At 39.7% G+C, this 20,286-nt stretch overlaps 1 pseudogene; it reads right to left on the bottom strand.

The window, feature by feature from the left end:
* Positions 1-246: 246 nt before the first annotated feature.
* On the bottom strand, positions 247-18,403 carry LOC141501044 (non-POU domain-containing octamer-binding protein pseudogene; annotated as a pseudogene).
* Between the last annotated feature and the right edge of the window lie 1,883 nt (positions 18,404-20,286).

The raw sequence follows: 20,286 nt of genomic DNA, 5'->3' as shown, positions 1-20,286 counted from the left end.
GAGGGGAGAAAGGTGGAATGGTCAAGGGAAACAGGGATTGAGCCGGGTCTTGCGCCATGGCCTCCCCCATCCCCTCTGTAGCCTTCACATTAAAGTCTTAGCAATGCATCATATAGACCTGCTTCACTAAACGCTCCTCAGCAAATTTCCTACCTAGAGTAGTTCAAGTGGGGAGGCCTAACTAGGAGAAGGAGTGGAACCATGACACCCTGACACCCCTCTAAGGTCGAATCCTGGCTAGTCCACAAAGGGTCCTTATCTTCAGAGTCAGGGGACACTCGCCACACTGGGACTCTATTAGTATCTGCGACATTTGTTTGGGCCAAATTCCCCTCCAGGAGTTCCTCTGTTGAATGTGGGAGGGTTTCCACCCATTGCCCCAAGTCCTTCCATTGTACCACCCTGACCAAAGTGGTCACTGGGTGGTGGGGTCATTCCCATGGTTCCATCTGGCATCATTGGACCAGGCCCTGGAGCACTTGGGGCACCAGCTGGCACATTAGTACCTCCTAGGGATCCTCTGTTGCTTATGCCCATAGCACCTCCTATACCCATCTGGCCCATCCGCATCTCCTGCTCTCTCGCATCAGGGAAGTTTTCTTTGAAGCCCTCCTGCTGTTGGCGCATCATTTCTTCCTGCTGCCATCTCATCTCCTCCTCACACCTCCTGCATTCCTCCTCCTGCCTGAGCTCCATTTGCTTGCCTTTCTGCACCTCCTGGTTATGCAGCTCTTCCATCCTTCGAAGCTCTTCCTGGCATCTCATCAGATCCTGCCTCATCAACATGACCTGGTGCTCATGGCAAGCAGCCTCCATCTCCATCTCCAGTTTTTCTAGGGCCTCCTTGATGTTTTGGTCTACTTGGTCCTGTTGCTGCTTCTCCATCTCAGTGAGGGCTTCCCAGCGCATGGCATACTCATATTCAAAGGAGCCAGGTTGGGCAAATCGAGGTGGCTGCTCTCATTCCTTGTGAAATTGTTGGTTCTTGATGACCAACTTCTCAGGCAGTCCTTCTTCATCATCAAGCTGGTCCATCCGCTCCACAGTCACTGGCCTGGGACGTGGTCAGAAGAAAGAATCCTTCACTGCATCTGTCCAGAGCTTTCCGGGTAGCTGGTTTCCCTGAGAATTCCACAATGCCTTTCCCTGAAGGTCTGCCTCAATCATCCACAATGACTACAGCCCTCTCCACCTGGCCAAAGACAGAGAAAGCCTCCTCCAACAGTTCATTGGACACGAACTGAGGCAGGTTCCTAACGGTCAGAGATGCACTATGACAGGCAAAGCGCACTCGCAATTGCTTTCCACGTAAGGGCATGTTGTCTAGCTCCACTTAAGCAATCTCGGCTAGGGTGCGGGTTTCCAGGCAGATGAAGCCAAAGCCTTTGTCCTTGTGAATGAACACCTCGCCTGCCTTTCCATATTTCTCAGTTTCCTCATCTCCTCTTCAGTGATGTCAGGAGGGAGATTGCCCACAAAGAGGTGACTACGCTGGGTAAAAGTCTTCTCCCCTGGCTTCCTAAAATTCTTCAGATCAATAGTGAGGCCTTCATTCTGGCTGTTGGCCTGCTGCCCACTTGCAGGTATTTGTGGTGGCGGCAGCTGCTGTGGTGGCGGCTGCTGGTGCTGGTGCTGATGCTGCTTCCTTGGAGTATGGTTCTACATATCCAGGCTAAAGCTTTTTTTTGCTCTGCATTTTTGCACCCCGATACCAAGCTGTCTTTCCCCTGTGAGTGGCGGCAGCCTGGAATACTATTTTTCTGTAAGAAATGAGAATTGTGGATAAAGCACCAGCCCTGGAGTCAGGAGTACCTGAGTTCAAATCTGAACTCAAATACTTAATGATTACTTAGCTGTGTGGTCTTGGGCAAGCCACTTAACCCCATTGCCTTGAAACAAACAAAAAAAAATAGAAATGAGAATGGGATGGTTTCGGAAAAACCTGCTATTTGTATGAATTATTGCAAAGTAATGTGAACAGGACCAGAACAATCTATACTGTAACAGTAATAAGGTAAAGATAATCAACTGTCTTTGACAGTAACTCTGATCAAGACAAAGATCAATCACAGTTCCACAGGACTCATGATGAAAAATACTATCCATATCCAAATAGAAACCAGATTCATTTAAGATGCAAAAGAAAAAAAAGAAAAAGAAAAAGAGAAAGAGAAAGAGAAAGAAAATAGCACTAACAATCAAGGTTCCAGCAAAGATGATATTTAGGAAGAAGTAATATGAACTAAGAATTTCAGAAAACCAGTCAACAAGCATTTATTAAGTCTTTATTCTCTGTCAGGCACATTGTCTTATTACTTACTACATGCCTATGTTATGCACTGTAAGTTCACAGGCTATATAAATTATTATTAGCAGTATCACTGTAGACCTACTACCAAGGTCACTTTTCCTTAAGTATTGGAATAGGCAAGTAAATATCCCCTCTAGCCAAGGAAAAACTTGTGCTAATGCTTGAATTTCAACCATTAGTAATTCATTCTTTTTGGGTTAATCCTTCCATGCTTCCTGTGGTGACTTTTTTTTTTAAGTAATGCCCTTGGGAAGATCTATTACACCTGGAACAAATTGATGAAAGGCTTTCTTCTTCAATGGAAGAGACATGGAAAGAGAACTGATCCTGCTCCAAGGAGAGGAGTAAGGACAATCCAGAGACTGAGAAATTGTAAAATAAGTAGCTTTAGGTCTTGCCTAGGGCCAACCATGCTCAGCAATAGCCTTATGGCTCAGTCTTTGAATTATCTCCATGCATTGGAAATCATTCCACCATTTCTGGGATCTCAGTAGAGACTCTTAGCTGGGCAAGTCCGGCATCAGGGTTCTGAATTTGTTAAGCCTCACCTGAGTGGTCCCTCTGACTTCTTCTCAAGTAGGTTTTTAAAAGATGAGTTTTGATTGATTATTGACTGGAGTTGAACAAATGTCCCATCAAATTCTAAATTTGTAATCCTATGCTATTAAATGTTAAGGGCTCATGTGAAGGAAGAAACAGCTCTAGCCCAGCTTGGACATCTTCAAGGAAAAAAAAAAGAAAAGAAAGGCAGCAGAGAAGGGGACAAAAGGCAACAGCTAATGGAGACACCCCAGAATAGAATGGAGCAAAGCTGTAATTAGCAATTTTTGCTTCTAGGAAAAGCAGCAGTAAATTCATCCTTAAATTAGTTTTTAAAATATGGGATGGTGGGGATAAGGAATAGTCCCTGTTTGTGAGGGAAAGACCAAAAACTTCAGGCCCAAGGACCCTGGGATATTACTGCTGGTCAGTAGGGAGTGGTCCAGGGTGAGATCATTCCTCTTAGCCTTCTCTGCCCATAGTTATACATCTTCCAAGGTCATGTTCTGTCAGGGTCCATGATGACTCAAGCTTATGTAGATGATGTGTCCCAAGTTTTATAAAATACTATTCTGGGCATTGTATTTCTACTTTTATTCTCTTTTATGTTTTATCCAGCTCACTCCCCCAGAATGTCTTTTTTTTTCTCCATAGTATACTTTAATCTGATATTAAAATTAAAAAACAAAAGCTATTCAGCGATGTCTCAGCCTTGAGCCACTTATTCAAGGTGGGCCCTTGGGGGAGAAACTTTCTCTGGGGCAGCTGGTAATTGAGAAAGCAGAGGATGTACAAGGAATAGTGACCAGTAGAGTTAAAGGTTTAGATCATGCCACATGAGGTAATTTGGGGGTGGGAAGTAAGGGGATAATTATCCTAGGTAAGAGAAGACTCAGGACATGAGAGCTATCTTCCAGTATTTGAAAGGTTTTTGTGGAGGAGAGATTAGATTTGTCCTTCTTGGCCCTAAAAGGGCAAGACTAGCAGCAATGGGGAAAAGAGACAGAAAATTTTTAGTCTCAATATAAAGAAAAACTTCCCCAAAATTAGGCTTCTCCAAAGATGGAACTGGTTGCCTGAGGAGGGAGGAAAGGAGTTTCTCTTTGCTAGAAATATCAAGCAAAGACTATTTGACCATTTGACATGTCTAGTTCTTCTACCCCAGTATAGATCAGACAGATGGCATGTGACTTCATGATTAAGTAGCTGGAAAAAGCAACCAAGAGAGGGCATCTCATCCACATTGGTATAGGGCACCACTGCAGAGGGAAGAAGACAAAAGGGCCACAGCTTAGATTAAAAAATAGGGAACAAACAACTCAAATGTGTCCAGGCAGAGAAAGAAGGATCTCTAGATTCAAGACCTTTAAAATAAAATTAGGTGAGCATATGATCATAAGTTCAGAGGCGAAAGGGATCTAAAAAGTTCATCTAGATACCACATTTTACAAGTGAGAAAATTAAGGCCAGGAAGTAAACTTACAAGAAACAAACTTTCCCAAAGTAGCATAGCTACTATATAGAAAGTAATCAAACCATGATTTAGACATAGATCCTCTGACTCCAGTTAACAAAAATGGGTTTGACCTCTTTCTCTGGAGGATTACAAATGGGGAAACTGAGGCAAAAAGAATTTATTAAAGTCAGGATAAGATAATTGTTGACTAGCTTTGAGAATTATGGCTCTATTACTGACAAATTACCACTTTGAGTTTTAACTGTAAATGAGAAGAAGAGAATTGTTTTTGGAGGAGGGAAGGGAGGGAGGTAATCCAGATATATGATTTTATCAGTCTTGAGAACTCCTGTTGTGTCCTCCAATACAGATTAGCAAAAGATCCATTGTAACTCATAGTCTTAGGGAATTGTCTGGTACTTTGAGAGGTACAGTAATTTGATGTGGCCGCAGAGTAAGCATGTGTCAGAGACAGACTTGAATCCAGTCTTTCTGACTCAAACACCTGTCCTCTATCCACTATGTCATGCTACTTCCTAGAGGGTGATCACTCTAGCATTTTTTCTTTTAAAAATATTCTTTGACAATTTTAGCACATATTGTATGAACTACAAAGCAGATGCTGAAAAGACCTAGAAACTGAGATTTCTACCAAAAGGAAAATGACTAAACAAAACTGATATGTGAACTAAATAGAGTACCACTGCACTGCAAGAAACAATGAATATGAAAAATTCAGAGAAATGTGGAAATGCATGTGAATTAATGCAATCAAGTCTGCTGAAACAGGAAAATGTATACAAGGACTTGTGTTGTTCAGTTGTTTTCCAGTCATATTCAACTGTTCATGATGCTTCTGGGGGTTTTCTTTGCAAAGATACTAAAGTGATTTGTCATTTTCTTCTTCAGAGAATTTTACAGATGAGGAAATGGAGGCAAACAGGATTAAGTGACTTCCCTAGAGTCACACATCTAGTAAGTGTCTGAGATTAGATTTTAACTCAGGGAGAGGAGCCTTCCTGGCTCAGGATCCAGCATTCTATTCACTGTGCCACCAGTTGCCCATACAAGAACTACAATTAAGTAAATGTAAAGAACAATAAAATCCAACAAATTGACTACTCTGTAATGAAAATGACCAAGCTTGGCTCCAGAGAAGAGAAAATGGATCTTCTTTCTTTGTTGGTGGGGGTGAGTGGTGAGGGGGACCATGGGAATGAATTGAAGGATCTTATAGTTTTGTTGAACAGCTATTTTTGCCCCTCTCTAATAGAAGGGATTGGCTTGCTAAGTAGGGAAGGGGAGAGAATCTTTTCAGAAATGAAGGTGACATAAAAACAAAAGTTTAAGTATAAATAAATTAATTAATAAAACAATTTACAATATGTGCTGAGTTTCCTTCTCTAGACAGAAATTATTAAGTAGAGGGCTGGGGACATTCTGACACGTAGGTTGTAGATAGATTCCTTTTGTGAATAGATTGGTTTTCCTCAGTGGTGTCTATTCTAATTCTGAAAATCTGTCATTCAGTGACCATGCAGAGCATATGAAAAGGGGGTGTCTCTTTTTTCATTATTTGTTACCCAGGACCCCTAATAAAGTCAGGATCCACAGATCCCAAGTGGGCTCTGTTCACTTCACTGACTACTATGGGACACTGAACCAACCTCCTTACTCAGAACTTTATAGCTTCTTCCATCCATGGTAAGGGCTGACTACTATACCACTCAGCAATTACAATGGGCTTCAAACTGTTTGGAATTCAAAGGTCCCTACTATCTTTTCCACTAACCTTTCTTGGTGCTTGGAATTCTTATTAGAGTAATATGGGGATGAAAATTTTGGAGAATGGTGGAGAGACTGGTTCTAAATGTCCCTGTTTTAATGCCAAGGATTTGAAGAGAAATCTTGTATCTGAAAGCAAAAGAGTCAGTGCAGGTAAAATTTGAAGTTAGGAATGGAGGGAAAGGACATTAGGAACAAAGAGTTTAGAAAGTGAAGAGATATTACAAGAAATCACTTGTTTGTGTTCTGTTGAGCATGGTAGGTGGATGGGTGAGTTCTAAAGCAGATAAATTTAAAAAAATTTGAAAGAAACTTTTTTAAATGCTTAGAAAAAATTCAGGAAGTAAAAGAAATAGAGTAATTTTGTACTAACATGATAAATTGAATATATTTCAGTTTCTTATATGATGATTTTTTCCTATACCTTGAAATGTTTCTTCATGAATGATTTTTAAGTATACAATAAAAACCTGAAAGAAGGAAAAAAAGTATATGATACTTAAACCCCATATACCCATTTTACAAATGAAGTCAGAGAGGTTACAATGACTTGCTTAAGATCACTTAGGTAATAAGTGGCCAAACCAAGATTTGGACCCCAATTTTCTGACTAAATCTGGGGCTTATTCCAAATGGAGCTGTACCTTGTCAATGGATTTGAGGAAGATCTAGGCTCCGTGTTTTAATGAACTGAGCTGCTTTGAAAGTTAGCCATGTAGAACTGCCCTGTGACTTAGATTGGGAAAGCCCTGGCAAGGGGCAGCAAAAGGAGAAAAACTAAAAATTACCATATAGCCCAATTTTCTCTTCCTCCATAACTATAAGCTTCTTTCCTTGCTACTGCCCCTGATTTTAGTTTAAACCAAATGTCACTGCCATAAGTATCAGAGCGGGAAATCTCCGCACATCACCTCCCTAGAGAGGATCCAGGTTCATATAGGATGGGAAGAAGCAGCTATAGACAGGTTTAGGTGAAACTTGTTCTAGACCCAGGATAGAGGTAAATGCATAAAATGGCTTTTGTATACTGGGGCAGTGCAGGGGGTAGAGGGAGCTAGAACCAAAGACTGATTACCTGCTTCATAATCTTTCTCTATGTCCTCAGCTTTTTCTTTTCACTGTATAGCATTCCTTTTATCTAAAGTGAACCACTTATTTCTCCAGAAATGTTGCTAGTCTTTTCTGTTTGTAGACATGGCTGAGTTTGAGGTTAGATGAGCTCCCAGCATGGGGTGTCTAGCCCACAGGCTGTACTCTCAAAATGATTTTTGGAAACTCGGGCAAATATAATTGATTAATTATATTCAGCTTTTGAGGCATCATTTTCACTTATTTACAAAAAGAGAGACATTATCTGTTCCTGAGAAAGGCTGGGATCTCTTGAGTATAAAAATAAATACCGCCTTCAGAAGAGCAGAACAAATTTTCTGAGATGAAATTTATTTTCCTATGGAAAATGACCTTTTACATACCCGGAGGGCTTCTATGCTGGGTTCAAAAAAACGTAGAACACCCTCCCCCATTCAAATGTTAAAGTTGAGGGAGATTGAATATACTAGTTTGAAGTAAATGAACACGTGGTCTATGATTGTGATGGAATACTACTGTGCTATAAGAAATTATGAACTCAATGATTTTAGAAAAATGCTGAAAGACTTGCACGAATTAATAAAGAGCAAAATGAGCAGAACCAAGAGAACATTGTAGACAGTAACAGTCAATATTGTCTTAAGTAAGACTTGAGTGACTAAGTCATTTTGACTATTATAAGTATCTAAATTAACTATAAAGGACTTATGATGAAAGATGATAGCTGCATTCAGAGTAAAATCTGGAAGAGTATATAGGATCATTAAATATATATACATTCATTTATATGTATGTACATATAAATGAATGTATATATGTATGTGTCTATGTATATGTGTGTGTGTGTGTGTGTGTGTGTGTGTGTGTGTGTCTAACAGTAACCATCTTGAGGGAGTGAGGAAAGTAAAAATGGGAACAAAGAAATTCACATGATAATTTTGTTGCATATTTGAAAGGAATAGCAAGATGTGCATAATAGATTTATAGTTTCATGTGCACTCATCTTTTCTATTACTATGTTGTAGAAATGCTTGTTTTATTCCATAAACATAAAAGAAAATAAATTTTAAAGAAAAAAAATGAAATTGCTACTAATAAATATCATGGCTTCCTAAATTTTTGGAATGAGCACTATATGAAGACAATCGGCTAAGGTTGTCTCACTCTGCCTACTGATTGACCAGACTTTCTTCTTTAATTGACAGTCTCCAGTGGGTCCCTAAGATACTAATCCCTTAAAGATGTGCAAAAAAAGATGTCCTTTCTAGTAAATCAAAAGCTAGAGCTTATAGGAAGGAAGGATGGTACACATTTTTTACTATCATACTCTCTCCTCTGTCTGTTCCCTGTCTTCAACTTGCTTCACTTCAACAAATGTTTATTAAATGTCTGTAATGTGAATGATACTGTGCTAGCAAATGGCAATATAAAATCAAAAACAGTCCTTTCCTTCAAGGATCTTTTACTCTAGTGGAAATAAGTCACTTGGCTTTTCTAGACTTCAATTTGTACATCTGTAAAATGAGAGAAGGTCTCATCTAACTTCCAATACTGTGTGATTCCAGGCACCAGTGTGAGCAAATATAAGTTTTGGTGTGAATGGTACAACCGTATCATTTCAGACTCTCCATGTGAGGACTCTGGATCAGGCAGAGAGGACCATGTGTCTCCTCTTCAGGGTATTCTCAAAAGAGAAACTAAGTCATTCTCCTTGGGGCTCAATTCAATCATCTCTAAGGGAAAGAAGTCTCAATCTCAAGATGTTGTGGGAAGACCTCTGTGATGGGGGAAATCAGGAGAACCAAATTTGGATTCCTAGTAGCTAAATCAGATTTGGGCTTACTGGTGAATGCCACCTTGTGGGGAAAGAAAACTCTTTGTGTGTGTGTGTGTATGTGTGTGTGTGTGTGTGTGTGTAGAAAGCGTTTTTCACAGATTATTGTAAGCACTTTCCTGAAAATTGGGTCAGTGATGAGCTGCTTTGCATGCAGTGACACATAACCAGAATATTGAAACATTTCCTCACAAAGAGGTCAGGGTCTATTCCATATCCCAAGTCATCAATTCTCTCTCAAGGAGGGTAAAATAACAGATACCCTCTAGGGACTATGAGTTTGAGACCCCAGGGGGATAGACATAAAGATAGGAAATAAACATGAGATCCTGAGGCTTTTGCTATTGTTCAAGCAATGCACAGGATTAAAATGAATGCCAAAGATAGGCATATTTTGGTACCTTGAGATGCTGCACCAACAATTGGCATCTCATTTTTCATTTAGTTCTGATGAATAAATATTGACTAATTGCCTGTGGGGCCAGCATGAAGGATGGCATATACACAAACATACTCTCTCTCACACACACATATACACACAAACACACACACACAGGGTGGAAATCTGGGAAAAATTTTAGAGATTATTCAGTACCAGCTACCTCATCATATAAAGGGGAGGCCTCTGCTCTAGGGGAAATGACTTGCCCAGGATCAAATATCAAGTATGTGAAAAAGCTAGAATTCAACTCCCAAGTCTTTAATTTTCATATGGAGTGATTTTTCAATTATGTTCCATGGCCTTGAAGATTAGTTCAACATAATTCCTGCTCTGCAGAATACTTTAATCTTACATGTAGATAAAATACAACATTTTTTTATCCATAAAATGAGGTAGTTACATATGCTCTAAAGCCCCTCTGACACTAAAATTCATGATGCAACACAGATTTACATCAATGCTATAAGAGAGCTACAAAGTGCTCTCTGGGGCCTTGGAGGAAGTCATGAGCTCATCATTAGAAAGATGATGTAATCATTTTGGCTCTGATTAACAAGATTTGTAATTCCTGAATAATAAATATATATAGGAAATAGAATTGGCCTGCTCAAACCATCCAAGAGGGAAAGATTTGGACCTAATGCCCCAAATTGAGACATGCATATCAGACTAACTACTGTTTATATATCAATTTCCCAATTAAAATTTTTTTCCCAACTACTTGTTTTTCTAAAGAGCAATCTGGGAAGAGAAGCAACTCTTCTAAAGTCCCAGATATTGCCTCTGCCATTACTAGCAATTGGAGTGAATAAACTGGCTATTAATAATGAATTTCTTTTCTGACTCTTCTTACATCCATTTCTCAAAATCAATAAACTTCAATAAATATTTTTGGAAGTACCTACTATGGGTCAGACATTGGAGAGGATTCAAAGATGAAGGGGAAAAATGATATAAACCAAACGTTCATAGAACATACAGAATAGTTCCAGAATCTGAGAATTAGAAGAGACTGTAGTCTAACCTAAATTCAAACAGAATCCCCGTGATTACATACTGGCAAGTGGTCATTCATCCTCTGCTTAAAGACTTCCAGATAGGGAAAACTCACCATCTCTCAAAGGACACCTTTGAACAGCTCTCATTATAAGGAAGTTTTTACTGACATAAAGCCTCAATTTTTCTCTTGAAAATTTCCATGCATTGCTCCTTATTTTTCCCTCTAGGGCCAAAGAAAATAAGTCTAATCCTTCACCTGTTTTATTTTTGAAGACAAAAATGCTGTTTCACCAGAGTGTTCTCTTCTCCACACTATACATCCCCAATTCCTTCAAGTGATCCTCAGCTAACATGTATCCAAGACCTTTCATCATCCTGATTGCTCTTCTCTAGGCATCCTTCAGATTTTCAATGTCCTTCTTAAACCTTGGTGATCATAGAAAGCAGCTTAATAAATAGGATAAAATATGCAAAAGGTACTGGCATACAGTAGGCATTTAATAATTTTTACTTGTTTGTTTGAATATAAAACAAAATGATTACTTCTTAATAGAATCCTTATCATAGTGTTTGGTACATAACTAGTGCTTAATAAACACTTGTTGACTTGAATTATGAATTAAGAGTGTCCAGATCCTATGCTGATTATATCACCTCATGTTATCCTTTACTTCTATGTGTATAAATAAATCTCCTCAGTAAAACAAAAGCTCTTTGATGCCAGGAATTGCTTTTATCTACACATACCAGTACTTTGTCCTGTGACCTACTCTTAAAAAGCACTCAATCTTTTTTTGGAGGGGGTTGATTGAATTGAATCTCGTGTTCAGTATACAATGTTAATAGTAACACTAATAATCTAGTTAACAAGGGTCTTTTTGCATAGACCAGTAAGACACTTTTTTTTTGGTGAGGCAATCAAGGTTAAGTAACTTGCCCAGGGTCATATAGCTAGTGAGTGTCTAAAGCTAGATTTGAACTCAGGTCTTCCTGACTCAAGGACCAATGTTCTATCCACTGTGCCACCTAGCTGTCCCAGCATCATAGACTCTTAGAGTTGTTAGCAACCCCAGTGATCATCTAATTAAATACCCTTCTCCCAATTTGGGAACTGAAGACCTGGGTTTCAGCTCTGCCAAGTGAATTCCCCCTCTTGTGCTTCTTCATCTGTGAAGTGAAACACTTGGAATAGGTAAACTCTAGCTTCCTTTTCAGTCCTAACCTATGATTTATTCATTAGATCAAAGGAGAGAACATGTAAATTGTGTTGCAGACCTTAAAGTGTGATATAAATGTTAGCTATTATTATCTCTTCATTCCTTTGTTTATTCATTCATTCATTCATTCACCCAGAGTTACAGCAAGTGCTCTCTCTCTATGCAACATAGAGTATGTTGATATGCTGATGACAATGATCAATGAGACAAGGAATGTGCTTTTAAGGAATATAGCCTCTTAACATGTCTACGAATCCCTTCTATAACACTGACAGGTGGTGATCCAGTCTCTATTTGCACATATCTAGTGACTGGGAGCACAACGCCTCCTGAGGCAGTTCATTATTTTTTCATACATCATTTAAAAGAAACATTTCTTACACTGACCTGACATCTGCCTTCCCATAATTCCAACGATCCTAGTTCTACCCTCTAGAGACACACTGATTAAGCCCGATTTCTATTTCCCATGACAGCTCTTCAAGCATTTGAAAGCAATGGTATATCCTCCTTATTCCCCACCCCCCAACTTAATCTTTGCCCACCACACAGCCTCTCCTTACTCTTACCAGCACCATATTTTTGGATTCTGAAGGGTTGGTACACTTCACCAGACAGAACAGCCATCTGGAACCCTCACCTGCCTGACCTCTCTCCCATTGAAATTTGGATGTAACTAGTCTCTTAAATGTTTTCAGGTGGGTGGAATGGTAATCCTTAAATTCATTTACACAATGCATACTCCTGACAGGGAAACAGACTAATTACAACTAATTACAACCTGTGGACTGTTTTATTTCCCCGTCTCACTTTTTTTTGAGCATCACTGACTTCCCTCTTGTTCCTTGTTTATGGGAATAACATGTCCTTCAGTAGTAAAAACAGGAACCAGCCCTAAACTGTCCTAACACATGGTGAATAATTGGAATAATACATTCCCCTCATTATATCTTCTACTGAGAAGGTGGCCAGTCAGCCAAATGTCACTCCTCAACACTTTGTTGTGTTATGGTTTGGATGCTAATAACTCTTTCTTGGCCTCTCTTTAATCTGTAAAACTGGATAGAGTCAGGGATTCTGTGAACTTGAATAGGAAATCTATCTATGGATTCTTGGGGTTCATATATCCCAGGTAAAGATAATCTCTAATGTTTATTTCATTATTAACCTACTCAGAAGTCAAGGGTATCCTATCCAGCACATACAGAGTTAATAAATGAAGTCTTTCTAGGATATAAGGATCCAGATGCTTTGAGTTTGGTAAAAGAAAAAGACAATTATTAATGTGTCTAACATTTGTAGCCTAGATCTTCTTAAATGATTTTAAATGATCATTAAGCATTCATTAGATACCCTCTGTATATTTAAGTCCTACTTAGGCTTCAAGGGGTAGATCAATTGTTTTCCCTGTGAATTCACATTGTATCACACTGATTTCTTCCTTCTTTGGATTCCCGTTTCACTGACAGTAAAGTAAATAAATACCAATTGTCCTCCACGAAATCTTGCATGGTGTGTTCCATTTCTTGACCATGAGTAATCAATTAATATATCAATTATTGTTGTTGCTGTTGTTGTCATTGAATTGTTTCAGTCTCGTCAGAATCTTCGTGATCTTATTTGGAATTGTCTTGGCAAGGACGCTGGAGTGGTTTGCCATTTCCTTCTCCAGCTCATTTCACAGATGAAGAAACTGAGATAAACAGAGCTAAGTAACTTGCCCAGGGTCACACAGCTAGCTTCTAAAGCCATATATGACTTTCTGACTCCAGGTCTGATATCCTACCAACCTAGTTGTCCCTACCACGTACCAGGTGCTAAGCAAACAAAAATGAAAATCAAATAGTCCTTGACCCTAAGGAATTTATACTTGCCTTCCCTCTTGTAATTAAGTATATTCAAAGAGCCTGTGATTTCATTAATATATGGAACTCCTGGATGAGAGCACTCTTCCTACCAATGGAAGTGGGTACTTTTTCTGCAACTTAGATGCTTAGAGAGGTGCCTAAAGAATGGAAAGCTTAAATAATTTGTTGTGGGTCACACAATATATATTAGAGGCAGAACTCAAACCCAGATTATCCTGACTTCTCTATGCAACATGCCATGCTACCTCTTATTAAATATAGAAAGCCTCAAAAGTCCTGAAGGATTCAGCTACATAATGAATAGAAAGGATTGGTGGTCCTATAGGAACAGCAACAGGAGGAGGGACAGAGAGCAGGCATCAAGGGTCCTTAAAGTACATCAGCAGGTCATTTTGGAATGCCTGAGTGGCAGAACAGATAGTGAGTCTCTGAGGTCCTCTATCTCACCAAAAGGATTGTAGTTGGTTTCTCCATGTCTATTCAAGATATTTAGCCTTATCTATCCAAAGGCAAGTATTGGGGATAATGTGAAGAATATAGTGGTTTTGCCTATTACCGCAGGGTAAAGGGAAGTAAGCACAAAGTTCAGGGTAAAGAGGGACTCAGAGAGATTCTGAGTTCCCTCGTGAAGGTCTGGGAATAGTGGTTATTGTCCAGCCATAAAAGGAGAAAGGGATAGGATCATTGGGAGAAACTTTGAGGAAAAGGGCTTTCTGTAGCACAAGGACCAGTAGGACATTGGAATTGGGTGATGTTAAGGGACTTGCCATGCTCATCAAGCTAATATGCATCAGAAATAGTATTGAAACTCAAGTCTTCCTAATTCCAAAGTCAGCTTTTAGTCCTGCTGTGTTGGCTGGTAGCTCTAGTCTCCCATTAAAGCTAGATTTAGTTCCAACCAAACTTTACTTTCTTCTGCATCCAACTCACCAGCTATGCCACATTTGCACCCCCCCCCCATCTCCCATGTTCCATCTTCTAGTTCTGGAACCAATAAAATAAATTCTGTCATTGCTCATCAATCTACTCTGATATTATGCCACTAACAATCTTTTCAAGCCAAAAGATCTCCCTGGCTACTTCTCCCTATTTGAGTTTGTTTATTCCTATAAGCATATTAACTCCTTGAGGGTAGGGGTTATCTTTACTATTATATTTGAATCTTTAATGTTTTACACATTATATTGGCCCACAGTAAGAGCTTGAAAGAATACTTTTTGTTCATTCATTCATTAATCCCTGTCAAGATATGAGTTGGGTCTTCTCTAATGACAGCTTTTGAAAGTCCCAGAAAAATCCTATAAAATAGCACAGATTTAGATTGTTTTTGTAGCTGTCCTAGTCTCCCATTAAACCTAGATTCAGCTCTAACCAAGCTTTTACTTTCTTCTGCATTCAACTCACCAACTATGCCACATTTGCCCAGTATGGGGAACATATTTATATTCTCCAAAAAAAAAATTAACCTAATATATTTCCTTCAGATAAAGTGTCATCAATGTTCATCCCTCTAATTTACTCCAGTCGGATCCTCAGACTCCTCTGGGATGTCTTCTGCTGTCCAGCACCAGATGGTGCTGACAATCTTAGAAAAGTGACTGTTCTTCAAGGAATCCTGTTCTAGTTTCCAAGACAAAAATGAAGTCCCTGGCCACTGAGTCTCTCTAAAGTCTCTGCTTTCTTTGACATGGGCTTTCCAGTTTTCAGTGGCATCTTCAGTCTGCCAATCCACCTCCCCAAAGATGCAGCTAAAGCAGCTTGCTAAAATTTATGAACATTCTCTGTTGCAGGAGGAAATGGAAATTCTGTGATATTAGGATATCAGTCAGCCTGCTTCAGGTCTCTTTTCTCCTTTAAGCCAAACTATTATTCCTCAAGCACAAATGTGATCATGTCACTTCCTATTCAAAAAACTCAAATGGCTCCCTATTTCCTCAAGAATAAACCTATTCTTTTCACCTATCATTTGCATCCCTTTGCAATCTGACTATATAGTCAATCTTACCTGGTTTATTAATATTAATCTTTTCCCTCATGCCATTTTTGAGCCAAACAGGATTCATTATGACTCCCCCCTCCCCTTGGATGACATCCTGCAATCTCCTCTGCCATTTTGCATAGGCTTATGGTCACCTATGCTTAAAAATAATTTCTCTTCACCTCTACCTTGTAAAATCCCTAACTTCCTTCAAGGTTTGAATCAATTATTTCCTCTTAGCAGAGGTTTATCTTGATCTCATCAATTGCTAATGTCCCCTCCAAAACCTCTGAATTAATTTTGCATCTATTTTATATTTACTTATCTGTGTAGATCCTAATGTAGAATATTAGCTCCTTGAGGTAAGTTTTTTTTTCATTTTTCCCCCTTTATATTCCCAGTCTAGTAGTACTTGCCACATACTGGAATTTAAAAATCACTTGTTAGATGAGGGGATTAAGTTCTTGGAGTAGCTAAATCACACCTTCCTCCTACATCACCACTGTTTTGAAAATTGACTTTTCTGGACCAGAGGACAATTTTTCCCTGAATGACTATATTTTGAAATGTGAAGTAGGCAAAGAAGGATCATGCCTTCCTTTCTATTTATAGGATCACAGATTTAGAGCTGGAAGGGAGGCAAAGTCCATCTAATCCAATCTTCTTATTTTACACATAAGGAAACTGAGACTTAAGGAAGTTAAGTGATTTTCCCAAGCTCACAGATGGCATATGTCTGAGGATTTGAACTCAGGTTTGAGGACTCCAGAACTTTTTCCACTCTGCCCCTGCCTCTCTTATGCTGTGCCCCCTTGCCTATTCAAACACCAGTCTCCTTGTGGTAACTCATCTGAATCTGTTCTCTTGGGCAATGCCCAAAGACCTTTCCCTCTTTCTTTCCCAACTTAGTCTGGTCTGTGTCCCATCTCCACTGGGTGATGAGCTAACCTGATGGATCTTTATTTCCTTTTAAAGGTTCTAGTGCTCAGAAATAGCTTCCTGTGTTCCTCTTCTTAGATAACACCTGCATTTTAACTAGGGCCTTCAATGCTCTAATTCAAAGGAGTAAATAACATAGTAACTCAGACACTGTGGCAGACAGGCAAAAGGAGATATTTTTGGCTGGGGGTGGGAAGACATTCAGCTCCCTGCAAAGCACACCATGTGAACAGCTGCCTACTCTACCCAATTCTGTAGCCAACCCCACTTCCCTAATATTGGCAAACTCAGGACTTTGGGGGAAAATGACCCTTACCATCCCACAGGTTGTGCCTTTTTCAGGAACTAGATCTTGAGTTTAGTAAACTAAAATATAGAGATAAAGGTCACTGATTGAAATCTGTTACTCTCTTTTGTTAGGACTGAGATGAGCCCTGAGATGGAATTAGAATGCAAAAAGCACAATGCAGAGTTCAAATCCTGCCTCTGACATGGGGTTAATCTTAACTTTTGTGCTTCATTTTACTCATCTATAAAATGATGGGGTTAAACCTGACCAATCTTCTAACTCCCCTTATAACTCTATATGCCACCCCCCCACACACACCCCTTAGCCAGCTTTCACCTTAATAGCAATCATGGAAAATTAGATGAAGAAAAGACCTCAGAGACTGTCTGATTCACCTCCTTTCATTTACATATGAGGAAATTCAGGCCCAGGGAGTGGCTGGCCCAAGGTCATGTCATCAGGAATAGTCCTAGAAGTTGACATCTCCTTGCTCCAAATCTGGGACTCCCTCAGCCCCAATGATACACTTTCTCTCAGAAATAGTTGTCATCTAGCTCTGGTCCAAAGAGATTAAATAGCACTTTTGGTACTGTATTTAAACACCAAAGAATCAATGACATAAAAACAAACTGCTGTGGAGGATTGATTTTTTTTTCTTAAAGCAGCTTCTAGGATGTGTCATTTTTCATTTCCTAGATACTGAATATCTATACTCCAATGTTATGGTGACTGATGCTCATGATCAGGACCCAGGGTAATAGAGAATACTGCAAGTATTCTCATCAAAGAGAATAAATTGTGCTTAGGGTCATATGTTTCATATATTCTAAGACCAACCGTTAAAGGGGAATTATTGTTCCAAATCAGTAGAAGGATATTCTACATGAAGAAGTTCTTTTTGCTGATGAGATTATAGGATTGATAATCCTCCATTTGTCAAAAATAAATACATATATGTGTGTGTAGGTATACCTATATATGCATTCTTATTCATGCTTAGTGTATTGTATTTCATGGTATTCTTTCGAAAAAGTAGTTCAAATGTATCTAGCAACCCTCTCCTAATCACATTATGTTCCTTGCCCTCAGCCTGTTCCCCAATTTTATGTTGCCAGCAACTGGATGTCATTTATGGCATAGCTTACTTCCAGGAAGAAAAAACAAAAGATGAGGAATTCTCTTCTAAAGCATGAGATGCAGGAGAGCCCAGGGACAGCTCCTACATTAATCCTGGACTGCTTAGTCCTGGGAAAGGCAGACAGGCTGACATGTCCTTGAGCTGTGAGAATGGACAGGTTCAGCCAGCTGTACCCAGCTGTGCATTTTCAGTTCCAGATTTTCCCCAACTCTAGGGGGGCTCCCTATTCAGCCTGTCTCTTCCTGTGATGCAATCCAGGTCACTCCAGAGTCTGTCAGTAAACTTTCCACTGAGTGCAGAAGCCAATGTGTGAGGAGATTTGCCTGATTTTGATAAGAGCCAAGTCAATAAATCAATTAGATTAACCGGGTAGGCTAAAACATGAGCGAGAGGTTGTTGTTCCTTGTGTTTTTTGTGCGGCAGTCACCTCCCTTCTGACTCTAGTATTAATTGCTGCATTACCAATGCCATGTAAGACAGTCAGCAAAGCCTGGGAAAGCTGCCGACTCCTCCCTCATTTCTGCTCTGCTCTCTTATTCTCTACTCTCAGTTTTGCTCTGAGCACCTTGAGCCTTGGAAGTTCTGCTCAGGACACGGATTTCCCAAGCATCCTGGGTGATGTGCACCTTAGTGGACTTGAGTGGGACAGGGGACAGCACAAACGCTTCTCTGCAGCCTCTTCTGTTGGACTTGCAAAAGGCAAACCTCATTGCAGAGGTTGCTCGTGCTATTCCCTGAGCCCAAATCCACAGGGTTATCCCTCTTTGGAGGTGGGAGATTTGGGACTGCACCAAAGAGGATTCCAAGTCATTGAACAGCTCTTGGGGAGTGCTCTCAGCCTTCAGCTCTAAAGAAGAGCCTACCTCTTCCTCCACACCATGAGTGGCTGCTCCAAGAGATGCAAGCTTGGGATCGTGAAATTTGCCCAGACTATATTTAGACTCGTCACTGGGACCCTCAACAAAGGTAGGGAGAGCGACTTGACTTCTTACTGGTTTGGATGATTCCTGTCTCTGAGTGGAAATTCTCCCAAGAAGGGGGGAGGGGTGCTCCAGAGGATGGAGAAATGTTGGGAGAGAAGTTACCATTCTCTTAATCTTGGTTTTGAAGAGGCAGGATTGAAGCAAGGCTGCTTAGCCACTGGTAATTGCTTCAAACTTTAGAACTGAGAGTTGGTAGTGTGAAGTTAATTGGTTTGGAGGTATAGAGGCATCATCTTTTCTGGGCCGGGAGGGAGAAGGTAAAACTGAGATTGGCATATTGTTGAGTTTCAAGAAGTTATTGATGAAATGCTGTTTTGCTGTTGGTAAATGGTAGGCTTTGATTTGAAGTTAGTGATTTTATGGGACTAGGATGTGTGGGCTAAGACAAAAAGGAAGGAGAAGACTGTTGCAAAAGCAGCAAAAGGGATGAAATGTATATTTGACATTCAGTTGTTTTTCATTCCTATCTTTCATGACCTCCCCCACTTTGAGAGTTTTCTAGGCAAAATTACTAGAGTGGTGTATTTCCTTTTCCAACTCATTTTACAGATAAGGAAACTGAGGGGACACAAGGTTAAGTAACTTAAACCAGTGTCTGAGGATTTGAACCCAGATCTTCCTGACTCTAGGCCTGGCATTCTGTCTTCTGCCCTAAAATGTAGATTGTTTCCTGTGATTGCTGGGGAGGACATCTGTATTATACTTTGTAAACTTGATATAACTACTGCTTCCTCTAGAAGTGCTCTAATCTAGTGGGTTCCTGGTCTTGTTTAATAATCGTGCTTATGGGTGATTGTCTTTTCTGCATATCTTCCCAACAGTGGTCTGTCTTCCAACAGTTCCTTTGATAACTGTTTGAAGTGAGCGTGGGCAGCAAGCTGCTCCCAGACTTAATTCTTTAGGCAATCTGGAGAATAAATGCTTGTCTTTGTCTAACCCAAGTCATCCTAGTTCTCGCCAACCATCAGTCCAAACATCATATGTGTTAACTTGGTCAGCATGGCTAAATTTTCAATGCTTTTAATTGAAATTAAATTTCAATTTGGGATATCAGGGAAAGGTGATAAGATTCAGTTACACAGAAAGAGGCACTGTCTGCAGACAAAATTCAAAGCAATATCAGAAATTTGATGTGGTTTTGTTGGTTTAAAATGTTTTAAAATATTCATGTCCCCTATTAAGAGCAAAGAATATTTTTGGGAGATGCATGATGCATTGAAGACTGCTGACAATCCAGTGTAGCCAAGTCATGATTTTTTTTTAAATTAGAGAAGATGAAGGCAACTTGTGATTGTGGTCAGATTCAATAACATAGCTTCAGAACTAAGCTTCAAAGTATGGTAGGCCAGCAGATCTTCATTAATCCAAAACTACGGGTACAGGGGAAGGAGAAGATAGAGGGACTGATAGTGAGATTT

The sequence above is a fragment of the Macrotis lagotis genome, chromosome 1, assembly GCF_037893015.1.
Source record: "Macrotis lagotis isolate mMagLag1 chromosome 1, bilby.v1.9.chrom.fasta, whole genome shotgun sequence".
NCBI lineage: Eukaryota > Metazoa > Chordata > Mammalia > Peramelemorphia > Peramelidae > Macrotis > Macrotis lagotis.
This window is presented reverse-complemented; position numbering and strand designations above follow the sequence as displayed.